This window comes from Rhinopithecus roxellana, chromosome 18, assembly GCF_007565055.1.
Source record: "Rhinopithecus roxellana isolate Shanxi Qingling chromosome 18, ASM756505v1, whole genome shotgun sequence".
NCBI lineage: Eukaryota > Metazoa > Chordata > Mammalia > Primates > Cercopithecidae > Rhinopithecus > Rhinopithecus roxellana.
Genome location: NC_044566.1, coordinates 18,264,759 through 18,280,955, shown reverse-complemented (window position 1 = coordinate 18,280,955; position 16,197 = coordinate 18,264,759).

Genomic DNA, 16,197 nt, shown 5'->3' with positions numbered 1-16,197 from the left:
TAATTCTATAAAGTAAACCTCATAAGTAGCTTATTCAGTATACTAGAACTAGATGTTTAAAATTTTGCTTAGAAAAACTACCAGTTCATTTCTTGGTATCTCTAAACATACACACAAACACTTCTGTTTTGTTAATATAAACTTGAAATAGCTAGCCTCAAAATTTATAATAGTTGCATTTGAACTGACATAACAACACAATACCCTTGCAGATACATGTACATGTATTCAAGTGTACACAATATTTAGATATCCACATCCATGCCTTCACATGGAATTCAGACATACTCATCCTCTTAAATGAAAAGCTGCTCAATGCAAAGCCACAGACAGCCAACTGCTATCTTTAATGACATTATGGGTACGTACTTATCCCACGCTGAAGAGAAATCTTATCCAGATCAAAGAATAAAGTCTCAGAGCACTTGTGTAAATGATTAACCACGTTATTAAGGTGGTGTACAAACAAGGTATAAATGTAAGCAAAGCCTCCAAGTACAAAAAGACAGATGGATTCCACACAGAGTGCTTTGGAAGCTTCCCACACAGCAGTCTTCGGGTGGGGCAACAAAGGCCATCTGACAGGAAAGAAAGAAGAAAGGGAGGAAGGGGAAAGGATAATCTCATGTCTGTCAATTTGTGTTTTGAAGAAGGAAGTTAACTAAATTTGTATGCGTTGGTAAGATGCCTAAATAGGAGTCAAATTAACAAAATGACTCTCAGTTGATTCTAAACCAATTATTTGGGGAAACAAATTGAACAAAAAGACTAGAAAATTAAGCATATAAAAGACTTTTCAAAAATATTCAAATTAGTATTTTAGGAAGATTCGGTTTTGGCTTAGGCGATGGGGGTAAATTTTACTTTTTATTCTAATTTTATTGTAAAATATGTTTCACCCATAGACTTAAGAAGTCATTGATTTTTAAAGGTACCATCACCTTATGTACTTGAAGAAGTAAAATCAACCAATTAATCTGTTTTAAAAAGTTTCTTATCACACTCACTATAGGCATCTGTTATTAGGGATATTAAAAGATTTTTTAAAACAGTGTTAAAATTAATTTAATATAAGAATTATAAAAACAATTTCTTATTAGCATTAAGCTTCTGAAAATTTAATGCATTAATTTATTTCAAATATTTGCTGTTTTTTAACCTGCAAATCAATAATCTATCCACTATTAGAGCTAGTGCAAAGTTTTTATCACTTTTTGTTCATATATATCAGTAATCTCAGAATTCTACAGCTACTATATTATATAGAGAAACCTTTTATATTCCAATTTTTTAAACTTATTATTACCATTTGAAAAGTAAATTTATAATGTGGGTATTAAATTATTATCTATGCCTGGTTTTTATCCTTTGACCAACTGTATGTTTTCCTCAACTACATGAAAACGTTATAGCTTTTTTGTGAATTAACAATTCCAATGAATACTCATTCACCATACACTGGAACTAAGCATATTATTTACAAGTCAATAGTATAGGATACAGGACTTTGAAATATGAATAGCTAATATCATTGCATATTTTTAAAAATATAGAAACACAACTTTGTCAGAATGAAGTTTGCAGAGAAATATTATATTGTCTAAGCATTTGTTTTAAAAAATTCTTTAAGTTGCATTGTTTCTCAGTCATATTAAATAGACTCTCATTTGTTGAAAAATGGTTCCTGTATTTGTCTATTTAATTTACTGAACTCAAGGGCATGGAAAAAAAAGAAATGAAAACTTGCCCTTTGAGACTTTATCTATAACCTTGTATAATCAGGATATATGTCCAAATGTTCTTTCTGAGTTTCAACTTCAAATCATAGAAGTAGAAAATATTGATTATACCTCATTATTTTTAATGGAGAAAAGTCTGACCGAGAATGTGCCTCTGTCAGTAACTCTTTGCTCTTCCAAGGTGTGGTAAATTGATTTTTGCTATCAAATTTAATTAAATTTCAACTATAAATTATTTATTAATTCTTAAATCATTAATATAGAAAATAATTTATAAGACAGTGTCAGTAAAATATAAAAGTTAAAAATAAAGTAATATTATAGATATTCTAATTATTTATTAATATTTACATCATTTCAAATATGAAATTTTAAATTTAGCCTACAATTCTTTTTCACCTCAACAACTCTTGATTTCCCAGGAAATTTGAAATAATGAATATAATGAAGTCCAAGTCTCCATGTAATGAGGAGCAATCAGGAAGTTATGTGAAGATAAATATACTTGATTTATCCTAATTCATCCTTTGGATAATATGATTTCTAACACTTGAAAGTGAATGGCATTCATCTAAAATTTCCATTCCTGTCTAATATGGAGTACAATAACAGACTGAATTTTTGTCTTCATTTCATTAAAGGATGGAGGCAGCTCTCTCAATGTCTATGGTTCGGGTCACATTGCTACCTGTGGGCAGAGGTGACCTCTTGTTGTTGCTACGAGTCATGCTACCTCAGGGGTAGTGTGTATCATATGTAATAGTATCACTTTTTCTACATTTTGGTCAAATAATTTTTTACATAAAGTACAAAAAGGAAAAGATTCATGCTACCTCATCTCATTTCCCCTGCTTGTCCTCACGGCCCTGCCCTTGAGCCTCTCATACTGCCTTCTCTCTAGAACGTGGTCTTGTTAATGTGACTCTGTCTCTTCCTTTTGATTGCAGCAGCTTACAAAAGAAAAAAATTATTTCTGAATACTAAATCTGACTTGTAACATAGCTTGATTAAATTCCCTGTTACATAATTATTTGGGAATGTGGGGAACTTTATTTTTCTATTTTTCTTATTTTAATGTAGATGATTATCCTCCCCTTAAATAGCCCTGGTCTTTTGAATTATCCCATTTATCACTCCACGGAGATGTAGTGTTTTACTTGAAAAGTAGGTGGCAGCCACTTACTGATTTCTGGATGGGTTTTTATATTTTCTATCAAAATTCCTGAGCATGGAAGGGTAGATTTCTTTCTAATGCTTCCCTACATTTCTTGACACACTTGCCATAAACTTTAGGTTTGTGCAAAGTAATAATCTCAGTGAGTGTACTGTGCATATTTAAGCTTTCATCTTATTGTACTGTTTTATAATCTAAACTGGGAAGTAAGGCAGGAATTAGAAAACATACTGTGCCTCACCTATGGAAACCATATCCTCCATGCCACTTTACCCAGAAATAAAGCTAATAGTTTTATCTTCAGTTTATTAATTCTGCTGTTCTATTCACTTGCTCAGAACTCAAGAAAGAAGAAAGGTTTAGTTATCCTAACTACTAAAGTCACTCCTTGGAACACTCTTAATGGCTTAGCCTCTCTTTCATTTGATTATCTTCCTTGGGAAAAACTCAGCCCTACTTGAAAACAATTTTTCCTTGGCATAATTGAGCAACAAAATATTGTTGAAAAAAAAGTCATACAAATCTGCTGACTTGTATTACTTTAAATTTGTTACCATAAATCTCAATGAACACCCAACATTGCCACCTATATCACCGCATTTAGTTATACTTCTGCTTTGCCATTTCATGAATTGTCAATTTCACAACTATCACTTCTTTAGTGAAACTGTCCATGTGCTATTCCTCTCCATTCCTTTCAACATATTATTTTGGCTTATTCTTCATCGAGAAAAGAGAAGCAGAACAACATACGTATGCCTCCAATTCAATAAACATGCTGCTACTCTTTTCTTCTTCCAATTGTACTACATGAGCTGAATTGGCTCTTCTCAAAGTCAACCCCTGCCCCACTGTAAATTTCATATCCTGTCTCTTCAAAGAAGCTTTTTCTACCAGCCATCTCCTTTGTCTTTTACAAGATGAATTGTATTTTACTGCATATGTAGGTAACTCACATCAGCATACCAACATATTCAATTTATCTGATAATATATTAACTGATCTACCTATTAAATATCCTCCTTTGACATATACTTCACTGTAGCAACTGATCAGTATATTTTCTCCTAAGCTTCTTACAATTATATTTTCTATTCATACTTTTGCATGTCATATCTTTTTCATCCCACTTCCAGGTGAAATGTCTCAAAAATGACTTACTAAAGCCACTAATTGCTGTGTTGAGAAACCCATTTACCTAGTTTCATCTTATTCACCCTCTGAACAAACATATAAAGGCTTGCCTTCTCTAGATATTTCATTTCATTGACTTTCTTTACATTATATAGTAATCATTTCTCATTCAGTCCACCAGCCATTCATACACATGTTCTTTGTAAAGCCATTGCTCCAACTGGAGACTTTATTTTGGGAGTATAGGGTTGTGTACGAGGCTAACTTCTGTCATCTACCTATATTGATAATCTGGTAATCTATTCTAGCCCATGCCTTTAGACGCCATTCAGACGTTGAGCTCTTCTAAGTTACATCTCCGAATCAAGTTTCTTTCCTATATTTTGAAAAGCTTTTTAAAGTTAGTGTGTTAAAAACTAAAATTCTTGTTTAATTTTCTCAAAGCTTCCCCTTTTATAAGAACTGGATTCATATCCAGTCTCATAGCAATAGAAGGCACCAACATCTATTATATAATTCCAAATCCCAAAATCTAGAGGCTTTTATTTCCCTTATGCTTAATATCCAAGTCTAAAGCTGAATCTCCTAAGTACCTCAACATCAGTGAATTCAGTTTGATTTATATTCACTAGTATGACCGTGGTGAAAATCATCACATAACAGTCTATCCAAGTGCAGGATTGCTGAAAGTGCATTACTCACTCTTGAGCGTGCTTGACTTCCATATACAAGCTGAAATTATCGTTGTTCATTCTACCAAATGGCATATAAAGATAATCTGATAGCAGAGTTATGAAAGGTCCTAAGAAACTAATTAAAAATTTCTAAATTATAGCAAGAGTACTAACCATTTAAAATAAATGCAAAAACAAGAAAACAAAATAAATAAACAAATATGCTCTGCCAATTAGGAAAAGAGAAAAGCAAAACCTTAACTCTTGGGTCAAAGAGAAAAGTACCAACTGATATTAAATTATTAATTTTGAAAAAGGACAAAATGAATTGAAAATCAACATCAAAACGAATGGGATAACTCTGAAACATTAATCAGCAAAAAATTTGTACTCTTGAAGATGTATTTTAAGATGTGTGGTAATTAAGTAAATGATTAAGCATACATTGTAAGAGTTTCAGAAAGAAAATATATATATAGAATATATCAGAGGAAGCCTGAGAAAAGAAAGATGAAAAATTAGTAAATATTAAATTAAAAATTGATGAAATAGAAAGCAAGTTAATCCATAGAACTAAGAAATATGTTATAAATACAAGTATTTGCTGGTTCTTTAATAAACACATTTTTAAACTACACAATTAGACCATTAGCTAACGTAGTCAAAAATGAAATTTAAAATTTAAATATAAAAACTTCTGTTATTTTATAAGAATAGAAAAATGTCATAACCAAAGGAAACACATAAGCCAATGAAATTATAAATAAAGTTCAAAGCATAATGTAACAGTATTTTTAATTCTGTGGAATTGGATGAAGTTAGTATTCTTTGAAAAAAAAATATACCAAAGTTTTTTACAAAACATAGAAAATATGAGAAAATTAATTAGTATTAATAATAAATTGGAGATGTTTTTAAAAGAATTAATATACCCCAAAAAAACTCTTATTCAAAAAATGTTTAATAAATTATAATTAAAAATTAGAGAAAAAAGTTTAAAGTATAGAATATTATTTTAAGGGCATGAAAAAACGAAATCTACCATAATTTTGGTAAATTTGTCAACACTGATAATGAAACTGGAAAAAAAAAAAACCCTGAAATAAAAATTAAATAGTAATCATACTTTAAAAATTACTTATAAGTATATCAAATAACAATTACATGTTTGAAATCAAACAAGAGTTAAAATTTATTTTAAAAATTAAACAAGAAGACATGGAAACATTGTGAAAATAACATAAATAGTGCGGTTGCTGGTTATTTTAGCATTTATGAGATACAGTAGCAAACACAGTGACATAATGACTTTGAAAAGACAAACATTAAGACTAGAAAATGAAAACACAAGCATACTTGTATCAAAATATCAAATGTAACTCATTAGTATGTACAACTATTATAAATACATAAAATTTTAAAGAAATTAAAAACCAAAAGTGCAAGGATCAAATATAAAAGAGGATTTATTATGCCATATAAATAACAGCTCTTATCAGTAAAAGGAAGATAAAGTTGGATTTATCAACGTTTAGTAAACTAGAAATCATCTTAATGAAATAAATAATGGCTTTTTAAAAAGACTAATACCCTACTTAATGATCAAATATTGACCAACTTCTCTGAAACTGAAATTGAAGTGATCATGCCCCTTCAGAGAATTTGTATTCAACAATGTAATAAGGCATTTAAAGCTAATTAAAATATTAAGATTAGAGAGAAAGAAATAAAACAACCTTATGCTCCTAAGATTACGCACTTAGAAAATGCAAAATAATAGATATAAAATAAATTCATTTAATAAGTTAGTTTAGCAATTAATGAGTGAAATTTACCATTAAAACTTCTGCTTGTATAAGTTTGATATATAAAAATTAATTTTAATTCTCTGTATCACCAAAAAATATTTAGAAAACAAAATTTTTAAACAGGTGTTATTCATATTAGCTCTAAAAAGCATTCTATACATGGGAATAAATCTAAATAAAGATGTACAAATCTACTAAATATAATATTATTGAGAAAAATTTCAAAAAAATTAAATGAAAATAAAAGACTACATTGATTTCATTAGTAGAATGCAAATTTAATTAAGAAATCACATTACCAAATATCAATACTTACTAGAATGCACCAGAAATTAAGAACATATATTGACATAAAATAACCAAATCAATATATGTAGCAAATTAATTAGAGAATAAAGAGTCCAGGAAAAGATTTAGCTGTATTAAACTTTCAATGAACATCCAAGTTGATACTCTAGGGCTGTGAAGGAAAGGCAACCATTTTAAATCAATTAATAAGATCTAATATTTGATAGCACAAGAGGGTGACTACCATCATCAGTAATTTGTTGTATATTTTGGAATAACTTTGGAATTACAAGAATGTTTATAACTCAAAGAAATTATGAATGCTTGAGGTAATGGATATACCATTTACCCCAATGTGATTATTTCACATATTTCTGTATCAAAATATCTCATACACTCGATAAATATATACCCCTACTATGTACCTGTAAAAATTAAAAATTAAAATAAAATAAATGCTGCCAAGTCAATTAAATGCACATAGGTAAGAGAGAGGGTTAGGGTGAGAGATGAAGAGGAAGAGAGGAAGAGAGTGTGAGAAATGACAGAATGTGAGGAAAAAGAAGTGAGAAAAGAAAAACAAGCACTTTGACCCCATTAAACCATACAAAAATATTCCATGTGGAATATAGTTTTAAATATTAAAGGCAAAACAATACATTTCTAGAAGACAGGAGATGTAAACATGCCATGATATACATTTATTGAGAACAACTCTCTCTTAATCTGACCTTATAGGACAGTGATGATATTAAATTCATGACCATAAATTCTTAACAAATATTTCTTTAAAAAATGATGAAGCATGTCACAGGCTGGGAGATATTTGTATACCTTTAACCAAAAAAAAAAAAAAAAAAAAAAAAAAAAAAAAAAAAAAAAAAAATACATTAAAACTATGTAAAACATCCCACAAATCAAGAAGATAAAAAAATGAGGAAAATCTATTAGAAAAAAAGGGCAAATACTTGAACAGGTCTTCATTAAGGGAGAATAGCCAAGTGACCAACTAACATATAAAAGCTAATTAATCTAATCAGTTTTTAAAGCATTTGTCAAATAAAGCCATTGGTGTTGCCCACTTCATACATCCAAATAGCTAAACTTAAAAACTGACAATATGAAGTGTTGAGAATATAGATCAACATGAATCATTATATACTGCCTTTAGGGACATAAAGTGATATATGTAGAGATCTAAACACTTTGAGAAAGTATTTCATAGCATGTACTAAAGGTTAATATATACCATAACTTACACCAAAGCAGTTCTACTCTGAGGAATATACCAAGGAGAAATGCATGCACATCACAATGGCCAAAAATACACAAGTAAAAAAAAATGTCAAACAAAAACTTCATTCATTGTTTATAATTACAAACAAATTGAAAACAACTCAAATGCCCATCAGCAGTAAAATGGCTAAATATAATTTAGTGTACAAACGTAAAGAGACAGTATATACTACAGATTATTTTACAAATCTAATTCTGAATGAAATAGTCAGAAATAAATTATTATATATGGCATATATTCATTTATATAAAGTTAGAAATAAACCAAAGTTAGTTTACAATGATATAAGTCAGGACAATGGTTAGGTTCGAGGAGGAGGAAGGTCAAGGAATAAGTTGCAAAGAGGTTCAGGGCTGTCAGTGATACTCTCTTTCTTGGCATGTCATATTTTGACATGCGTGAAAAAACTATGTAAAAAATTAATAAAACTGCCCTCAAAATGTGTGTATTATTTTTGTATTAATGATATATTTCAATATAGAGATTTTTTAAAAATTAGAACTACCATTTGAATTATATGCCAAACTAAATTTGGGATGAATTAAAATATTTGCAAAATAATAAAATCACTAAAAACGAATGACAGAAATTACAATCTCATTTTGACTGAGGAAATATTTACGTAATGTATGACATATACATTACACAATACCTAGGATTCATAAGTAATTAAAACTGCAAAAGTGCTGAACTGTAAAGTTGTGGATTGGATAGACTCAAGACGTGGGAGAAAGACACACACTCTCCACTCTATGTACTTTTATCTTTGTTAAAATATATATTATGATGATGAATTGAATACTACTATTAATAGTAATAATAATTTAAAATACCGATTATTTTAAATTTTCTCAACAAAATTAGGTGGATTAATAATCACTACATGTTCATAAAACAAGCCAAACAAGCAAACTTGAAAATCACTAAAGTAATACTGCCTACCATTTCTTTGTTTTATTGATAGCTAATTATTTGAAAAATGTATTTGAAGATGTACTAAAGATAGGTCTCTTGACATTGAATTAACATATTGCTTTGTAGAACACACATGTTGGAAATACTAATTAATCTCAAGTAAGTCTTAGTTCAACTCATCTGTCAAGTCAAAGAATACTGAGACAAGATTTTTCCTAGTAAAAGTGACAGCAAGGTAAATAAGGTGACTGAAGTGAGGCAGATGAAAACATAGATTTTTTTTCTATATGTATTGTAAATTATTTTTTTGGTTTCATCTTTTGTCCTTTGCACCTAGAGTGAATGCTCCTTTTTGTCATGCCAGTCATTTACAGTTGTCAACATTATTTATATTTGTGATGAGTATATTATAACACTGTTATGGGACAGTTCAAAAGCAAATACATCTAGCAGTAACTGTGATTGTTGACTACTCAGGGATTTCTGAGCTGTAGCATGCAAATAATTGGAATAATAATAATATAGTCTCTTAATTATGTTGAGTTTTTGTTTCTTTTAAAAATTTAGATCATACCATAAATCGAATGTTTTTATTGGATTACAGTTATTTGGATAAATACACTTACATAGCATTTACTCTCACCTTCATCATGATTCAAGACAATTCTTTTCCCTCTAAAAAAAAATCTCCCTCGTTTTACGCCTGTAATCCTAGCACTTTGGGAGGCCGAGGCGGGAGGATCACGAGGTCAGGAGATCCAGACCATCCTGGCTAACCCGGTGAAACCCCGTCTCTACTAAAAAATACAAAAAACTAGCTGGGCGAGGTGGCGGCGCCTGTAGTCCCAGCTACTCCGGAGGCTGAGGCAGGAGAATGGCGTGAACCTCGGAGGCGGAGCTTGTAGTGAGCCGAGATCGCGCCACTGCCCTTCAGCCTGGGCGACAGAGCGAGACTCCGTCTCAAAAAAAAAAAAAAAACTTGACTCATGTCAACCACCGGTCTGTTCTCTGACACTGCAATTTTACCTCTTACAGATCGTACTATAAGTGGAATCAAACCTCATGTAACTGAAACCCAGTGCTTCCCTCAACACAATGCTTTAAAAATACATCCAAGTTGTCGGATATATCAAAAGTTGGCTTGTTTTGATTGCTGAATTATGGTACATTGTCTGAATAGAACTGCCACAAACATTCACAGGTTTTTGTCTGAACAGGATATTTTTTTTTCCCAGAAATATATGAGTAAGACCTCTTGGTAATATGGTAAATGCATGTGTCATCAGCTGTATTACAAAACTGTTTTCCAGAGTGGCTGCATTATTTTGTATTTTCACCAGGAATATATGCAAGTTCCAGCTGCTCCACAAATTTGCTTGTAGTTGATATTGTCAGCATTTTTATTTTAACCACTAAAATATACATTGTAATACTTCATTGTGGTTTTAATTTACATCTTCCTAAAGACTAATTAGTTCAAACATCTTTCCACATGCATATTTGTCATCTTTGTTGCCTCCTTAGTGAAATGCTAGTTCAAATAGTTTTCCCATTTCTAATAAGATGAGTTCTTTTCTTACTGCTTAGAGTTCTTTACTTATATCTGTGTATGTACGAGTGTGTGTTTACATTCTTTATAAGTTGTAGTTATTAATATATTCAATTGTTAGTTATCTTTTACATTATCTTGACCATCTTTTGTAGAAGCAAAAATTTTAATAGTTTAATATATTTTTAAATTTTACAAATCACGCTTCTTCTAAGACTTCTTTGTCTAAACCCAGGTCACTAAGACTTTCTCCTGCATGTTTCATGTATTAGGCTTTGCATTTTTATATATGTTCTAATCAGGATTTGCTTCTTTTATATAAAGTTTGAATTTGTGGTTTTACTTTTTTTTTCTTTGTTTTGTTTGTTTTGGGTACATGGCTGTATAATTCTTCCAGAAAACCTCTTGAAAAGATTGTTCTTTATTCATGAAATTGTTTGAGAATTTTGTTGGTCATCATTTGGCCATGACTGCATTAATCTGTCTTTGGGTTTCATATGTTACTCTTTTGATCTATGTTTCTACCCCATTCACTAATATTGCATTGTTTCAATTTCTGTAACTTTAAGTCAAGTCTTAACATTAAAGTAAATCTTTCCACCTTATGCCATTTAATCAAAATTGTTTTACTTAGTCTAGTTTTTTGTTTTTTTTTTGCTCTCCTTATATGCTTTAGACATATATAAAAGTTAGAAATTTAGAATCAGCCTAAAATAAATATTACAAATCTGTTAAAGTTTTATTGAAATCAGTAAACTCATAGGTCAGTTTGGATAGAATTCACATCTTTACTATGTTCAGTCTGCTAATTCTGGTTATTTTATATCTCCCCATTTATGTAAGATTTTTTTTCTTTCATTCAAGTTTTGTAGTTTTACAACTCACAACTGCACACATTTTATTAGACTTATACCCAATAAATTCTGATTTATTATAAACTTTTGTTTTTACTCTCCACTTATTCTTTTTCACTATATAAAAATGTGATTGGCATTGTATCCTAGGACCTTGCAAAAATCATTTTCTATTTTTAAGTGTTTTTTGTTTATTTGTGTGTTTTTATAGATTCCTTGTATTTTTGTATGGAGAATCATATCATCTGTGAAAATAGACAGTGTTATTCTATATGTTCTTAATTTTTATATCTTTGATTTTTGTTTGTATATGTATTGTTTCCTTCTTTCTGCTTGCTTTAACTTGATATTTCCATGCTTTTTCTAATTTTCAAAAGTGGAAGTTTCCATTGTTGATTTGAAATTGCTCTGTTTCTCTAATATAAGCATTTAATGCTACAGGTTTTCCTGTAAGTACCATATTAGCTGAATCCATTGTATTTTGAGATGCTGTATTTTCTTTTTTATTGAGTTTAAAATATTTTTCTAGTTTTATTAAAACATTTTATTTGATCCATGAATTACACAGAAGTGTGTCATTTGATAGTGAGGATTATTGATTTCTCTGTGAGCCTTCTGTTGTATTTATAGCTTAATATTTTTAAACTATAGTTTAATATTTTTAAACCTGTAGGCAGGTCATCCCAATGAATGTTCAGCTCTCAGAACAGAGGAGACCCCTAGTGGGTAGCTCCTTTCTGCAGGCAGGTCATCCCAAGGAGTGTTTGAGTCTGGCTGAGTCTGGGGTTTTTATATGCTCAGAATGGAGGCAGTGCATGTTGTTGATCCTTGGGTGGTCACCAGCAGCCCTGAAGAAAGCGCCATCAGATTAATCAAACAATTATCAGTGAAGTTCTCACTGCAGGCTAGGTACCTCACCTGTAACAGGCAGCCCAGCCCTCAGGCTTCAGGCTCTCCCTGGCCGGAAAGTGGGCTTTCCCTGGGGACCGGCCCCTTCCTGCCTAGGAACCTGTCTGCATCCAGCCACAAGCTGTCCATGGAGCCCATGCTGTCCATGACAAGAAGCATCTGCAAGCTAGTGCTAAGCTGCCCTCAGTCCCCTGGCCGCCCTCCTGTGCTCGCTGATGTTCAAATTCTGGAGGGCCTGAGATGGCAGGACACTGGCATGTCAGCACCACCCCGAGTGTGTGCACATCTGGCCAGGTCATGATAGCACGGGGACTTGGTCACAGCTTTGCTCCACATTGGAGTGGGCACCAGGAGTGGGGAGAGCCCAGGAAGCATAAGCAGGCACTTCTAAGCCTGTGGGGGCAGGGGGTTTCCTGGGCCCCCAAGAGTGCCGGGAAGCCCTGGTCCAGAGCTGCTGCTGTGTGGCTGCAGCTGCGCATGGGAGTGCAGCACTCCCACGTCACCAGAGCATTAGGGGGCGGAGCTCCACCTTGTTTCTGGCCCCCATTGGATCCACAGAGCGTGCAGTCCCAGCTATGCCTCTCCTGCTGCTGCTGTCATCCCCATAGTGGCTGCTCCAGACAGGTTGCCACCACCATCAGTGAGATATAACTTCCAAAAGAGTGTATTAATTCAGAAAGCTCATTAAAAATATTTTATATTGAGCTTCAGTTTGACAATTGTTTTATGTATACATTATAGAAAGAGTCAGTCAAGCTAATTAACATATCCTTCACCTCATCAACTAATTACATTGTACTCCATAAATATACACAATTATTTGTCAAAAAGATAAGTAAATACGAAAGATACAAATATTTTATGTTAACATAATGATTATTTCATAAAAATATACCATAATATTTTGCTTGAAATTTAAATCATAAAATTATCATGCATATGTCAATATTAGGAATAGTGCTTCTATTCCCAAAAAAACATGATTTTATTAATTATTTTTTATTAATTATGTTAGTTATGACAGGTGGAATTGTGGGAGATGAGAAAACATGTTTGACTTCATTAACATAATAAAAATTGTGAGAGGGGCTTTCAAAATTATTTCAAGTCCTACATCTTACATTTATGCAGTTTTAAGAATACCCTTCTAAGACTATAATAAACATTCTCATATTCATTCACCGCAGAGTATGATGCAGACGTAAGCTCATGAACATTCTCAGCTTCTCAGACTACTTTTTAAAATCTAATTGTAATAATAAAGAAAATCCAGGATTTCCATTTGTTAAATCCTTGTTTTTCTTATAATTTGAAGGTTTTCATTTCAGGGTAACATGTGGGGACACCGGTTAGCTAAAGACAAGGGCTGATTACAAGGTTCAAATTTTTCAATCTTATCTCGCAAAACAATGAAAGCCATAAGAAAAAAAAAACACCTGCATGAAAATAGTGCCTTTGGCATAAATTGAAGACAGAGAATGCCCAAACTTCAAAATAAATGTCAAGCATAAAAGTAAACACTTCAAATCCCAGCAAGCACTCTCTCAGGTTTCTACCCTTCCACAAAACTTCAGGGAAGGCAAAGCTAAGATGAAGAACATTGCAACACAGCAACAGGCAATTGATCTCAAACCACTACCAGAAAGAGTATGTCTGCCCTAAGGCTTAAAAATTCTGAAAACGCAAAGTTCTTGCAGGTTATAGAATAGAACAGTCTTCTAAGCACTCTGATTCTGAGTTCAGACACAAACGTACTACAGCATAAATGGACTGCATCTTTCCCCACAACAAAGGCGAACCTTGTAACTTCGTGTCTCAATGTTACCTGTTAGAGTTTCTATGAGTCATTCATTATTTTGAATCTTTTATGATGTAATTACTCTGTTTCAGACAGAACAAGAGAGTAGGAGGAAATAAAACCTGAAAAAGAAAAAGTTAAATATGATATAACAGATAATTATGCATGTGGTTAATTAAACTCATATGATGTGGCATGACTATTCTAACTGTAAACTTGATCAGTAGTTATTCTGCTTCTCTGCCCTCTTAAGAAGAAGTCAAATGCACCCTGTATCAGGGGGCCCCAACCCCCAGGCCACTGGCCTGTTAAGAACTGGGCCACACAGGAGGAGGCAAACCACTGTCAATTGAATATTACCACCTGAGCCCACCTCCTGTCAGATCAGCAGCTGCTTTAGATTCTCATAGCAGCGTGAAACCTATTGTGAACTGTGCATGGGAGGGACCTTGGTTGCACGCTCCTTACAAGAATCTAATGTCCAGTGATCTTAAGTGGAAGAGATTCATTTCCCCCACCCACTCCCTTTCATGGAAAAATTGTCTTCCCCCTGGTGATAAACACCAACAAATTATTAATTTGTACTTTCCACACAAATTAATAGGTGAAACATGTTATTACAAAACTAACATCTAAAGCATGAACATTCCAACTTCAATACATGTAAAACAATTAGTGAAGGTAAGTAGGATTATGTTTCAATGTATACTGAATAGAAACCTACCACATGGAAATTTTTAGAAGGATTAAAGTGGAAATCGAGCATTTAAAATCTTCTATTTTTTAATTTTTACCACTATATTGAAGTATGACATACTATCTGCTTGATTTCTCATTCAATAAAAGAATAACATATTAAGGCATAGGCTTAATGTCAGTCTTTTTATTTTTATCCCCAGAACATTTTTTGGATGAAATACTTCTGTAATAACTTTAGGTAAATTAAAGAATGCTTCTTGGAGACTCTACATTTGTATTATATAAACCTAGAATTTCTGTCCACAATATAATGTGAAGTATGATATATTAATTTCAATTTCAGATTTTTTTCTGCTTTGTTTTACATACATAATCTAAATGCTTATACTGGCTCAATTTGATTATTCAGGACTTTTGTTTAGAGGAGAGGTTATCTGGAGAAATAAAATATGGTAGCATTTTAAGAATAGAAAAGGAAATTAAGGAGTATTAAAACTAGAGAAAATACCTTGCTTAATCAAAGTAATACATATATAATCATGTCCTTAAGTCTCAACAAATGAAAAATATTTACTCAGATGCAATGTTTGATTATTTCTTGGTATATTTTTATATGTTTAGGAGGTGTTGTATAAGTACTCTTACTGTTTTCATACACTATGATGTAATATTGGAAACCATTCTATGATTAAGAAAGTAACATCCCATCTTATTGAGAAAACTAAGACAAGGAAGATAAAGTAGCTTTTTCAGTGCCTCACATTTAATTGTTGATGAATCCAGGAGTCTACTAACAATTTCTGACTCAAGAGCCAGAATTATTAGCCACTCACCTACACCACTGATCATTTCAATTATCTTATATAAAGTGATGTAATAAAATAGCACACTACATAAAGTGATTCAACAGGTAATATGGCATTGAAATGCATTTTGCCATTTAAATGCAGTATGTGTTTAATAGCATGCAATAAATTATGACAACAATATTCTATTTATAGACTATTTTAAGAATAACATCTAAAACTCACATTTTGAATGTTTGCTAGTTTAAGTGAACATTTTTCTAATCAGATTTACTCTGGATTGACACACAAAACATACCAGATAGTGACAGGTAAACACATTAATAATAAACATCGTATTAATTGTGCAAACATTATAAAATTAAGTTTTTAAATAGTACTATATTGTCAGAAAGGCCTTTCATTAATTTTTAGCATTTACAGGGAAACTTAGAAAGAGCGCAAATAATCTGTAAACTATCACTGCACATTTCATGTTAGTTTTTATTTATGTCTTTAGATTTATAAGAAATAAATGTGATGTACTAATAATTTAAACAGTGCTAAACACCAA